This window comes from Octopus bimaculoides, chromosome 12 (assembly GCF_001194135.2).
Source record: "Octopus bimaculoides isolate UCB-OBI-ISO-001 chromosome 12, ASM119413v2, whole genome shotgun sequence".
In the NCBI taxonomy this organism is placed as follows: domain Eukaryota; kingdom Metazoa; phylum Mollusca; class Cephalopoda; order Octopoda; family Octopodidae; genus Octopus; species Octopus bimaculoides.
This window is the reverse complement of record NC_068992.1, coordinates 9117445-9120595: the sequence shown is the minus strand read 5'-3', so window position 1 is coordinate 9120595 and position 3151 is coordinate 9117445. Positions and strand designations below refer to the sequence as shown.

At 37.4% G+C, this 3151-nt stretch overlaps 1 protein-coding gene across 1 annotated transcript in view; it reads right to left on the bottom strand.

The window, feature by feature from the left end:
- LOC106876778 (uncharacterized) overlaps positions 1–2080 on the bottom strand; it is a 15964-nt gene extending 13884 nt beyond the window's left edge. The window contains exon 1 of the mRNA XM_014925485.2: positions 1666–2080. The gene's annotated coding sequence lies outside the window, so the exon portion shown is untranslated. The remainder of the gene's footprint in view (positions 1–1665) is intronic.
- Between the last annotated feature and the right edge of the window lie 1071 nt (positions 2081–3151).

Genomic DNA, 3151 nt, shown 5'->3' with positions numbered 1-3151 from the left:
TTTATATGACAGGCTTCTTTCAGTTTTCATCTACCAAATCCACTCACAAGGCTTTGATTTCCCCAGGACTATAGTAGAAGACACTTGCCCAATATGCCACACAGTGGAACTGAACCCAAGACCATGAGGTTGGGAAGCAAGCTTCTTAATCACACCTGCTTTTTTAAAAGAATTTTATCATTTTATTTATTTATTTATTTTTACCAGAGTTAGATATTTATACATTTACTATTCATGTTATTAAAGTCATAATTTTAATTGCACTTTCTTGGTCTACTGCTTCAAGTACGCTTGAAGCACCAATTTTTCTATAAAGAAAACTATACAGTCCAGCTCCTGTGAATGGAATTCCTAAGATCTCTATACTATCAACTCATATCAGTTCTATTGCTGACACTAATACCTACAAGATTAACACCATACTTCAAATTTGGTTACTTCTTGTATCAATAACACCTAGACTATTTCTAAGCAACGGTTACCTGATTGAATGAATAGATTACAATTCCAAGAGGAATATTAATATGAAAGTGCTTTAAATGTAATTCAAAGTTAATTCCTCTTAAGTAGCGAGAAGTTATACAATAGAAGGAAATTTAAATGTGTTTACGGATTTTTTAAAGTTAATTCCTCTCAAGTAAGGAGAAGTTATACAATAGAAGGAAATTCAAATGTGCTTACGGATTTTTTAACAATGAATCCTCAAACAAACTATTGAAAGACAAATATTTACATTTTCGTGAACCTTAACATTTTATTTATTTATATCACAGTTGGTGAACATTGGTTTTGAAGATTAGAAGTTTTCAATGAGCTAATCTCTGCTCTACTACATTACTGACAGCAGGATTGGCTAGGGAATGTCTATGCAACTCAGTGCAGAACAAACAATGTAAAGGACTTTATTTCAAGAGCACTGATTATCTTCTTTTACACAATTCCTAATAATATTTAATTATAAAAATACAGTATGACTTTTTTTTCATTTAGTGACTGGCTATGGGGGTCCACCAGAGTAAAAGAGGAACTGAAGGTGTCCATAGGCAAAAAAATGGTTGAGAACCACTGGATAAAATCAACCCCAGAACCTATCTTGTTCAAGGATAAGAAGCAAAGTTGACCTCGGCAGAACCAAAGAGATGCTATTTACCATTTTATCTGATGCACTAATGATCCGTCCAGCTCAAAAAAAAAAAAAAAAAACATTATGGCAATACCTCCTTCTTTGGTTACAGAAGCCCTCACGCATATAATCAAAATGCATTGGAGTGTACATTACATATACAATAATCATGGAAGGAGCAAAAATACAATATAAATATGGAAAACATTACAAATATATAACAAAAGAAAACAGAGATACCCACTGTAGGGTGGGAAATGCCACCTAAACAGAATCATGTAATACCAAGATCCCCAACCATCCTGCATTCCGAGCAGTTGCTTCTTCCTCTCGACTGTGATTTCTAGACAAAATCCAACCACTAGCCTTCTCACATGCACCAGTTTGGACACATACACAAAGTTTTCATATTTGCAAGAAGGCAACACCTCCCTCTCCACCCACAAAGATAAGGTTTATAATGAATGTGTGAAAATGAAACAAACTTAAAAACAATATTTACAAACTTGGTTAAGATTTATGTTAAAAGTTTGAGAACTTACATGCAGTAATTTCCAGTTTGTTCCTGTGTTTTTGGAAATTATCGTGAAAGATAGTTTGTAGTAAGCGTTAAGTTTTTGAAAGTTGGCCACCAGTTCACTCAAAAATGTGTCATCATTATTTTTGAATAACATGTTATTAGGGGGTAAAAAAAAAAATTCTTTCTCCTTCTTCTAATTTTTGTCTTAAATATCTATCTTGAATAATTTCAACACAATTAAATTCTGACCACTTCAGCTTGTTTTGGAAGAAACAATACAAAACAATTCAAAAAGTAAAAACAAAATTGTAGTTCTTTCAATTAATGTGCATGGCAAGAATTTATGAGACAAGGCAAAGGGAAAGAGAGGGAGAAAGAAAGAGAGTGACAGGGTTCTGCCAAATCAAGTGTGGGAAAGAAAGATAGAATATGTGAAGTAGAGGCGAAAGAAAGAGTAGAGACAAGGGTAGAAGGAACACACACACACACACACACACACACACACACACACACACGATCTCTTAACCTCTCTCTCTTTATCTCCTTCTCTCTATGAGTATGTGTGTGTATAGACACACACACACACACACACGATCTCTTAACTTCTCTCTTTCTCTCTCTCTCTTTATCTCCCTCTCTCTATGAGTATGTGTGTGTATAGACACATACACAGAAGGAGAAAGAGAGAGAGAGAGAGAGAGAGAGAGAGAGAGAGAGAGAGAGGAAGGTTAAGAGATCAAGTGGTAAGGGAGGGATGGAAGTGAGAGTTTGAGTGAAAGAGAGAGGACAGAGGTTGACATAGATGGCGATAGAGAGAAAGACAGTGAGAGAGAAAAAGCGAGAGATTTGCAAGGAGGGTGAATGATGTTAAAGGGGGTGGAAGGGGCGTGGATATGCGTTGTCAAGCCAAAAAAGCAACTGAATTTTTTTCTGTGTAAGTTACTATTGTCAGTGATTAATGCTGTTTAAGTGGCAGTGGTCACTAGTTGCTATAGTTTTGGTATTTGTGCTTTCAGTCCGTCCGTCCGTCCGTCCGTCAGTGTGTCTGTCGGGCAGTAAGATATGGTTGCCGCATTCTCCTGCTAATAATTGTCTCATAATGACAGGGGAGGTGGTTAGAGAGAAAAAAAAGACAAGCAAACAAAAAAATGCAATGGGATAAGATTTCTGAGAAGAGAACAAAATGAAAGAAAAAGATTGGAAGGGGATAATAGTTGAGCGTGGAGGCGCAATGGCCCAGTGGTTAGGGCAGCGGACTCGCGGTCATAGGATCGCGGTTTCGATTCCCAGACTGGGCGTTGTGAGTGTTTATTGAGCGAAGACACCTAAAAGCTCCACGAGGCTCCGGCAGGTGATGGTGGCGAACCCTGCTGTACTCTTTCACCACAACTTTCTCTCACCGTTACTTCCTGTTTCTGTTGTGCCTGTAATTCAAAGGGTCAGCCTCGTCACACTGTTTCACGCTGAATATCCCCGAGAACTTCGTTAAGGGTACACGTGTCTGTGGA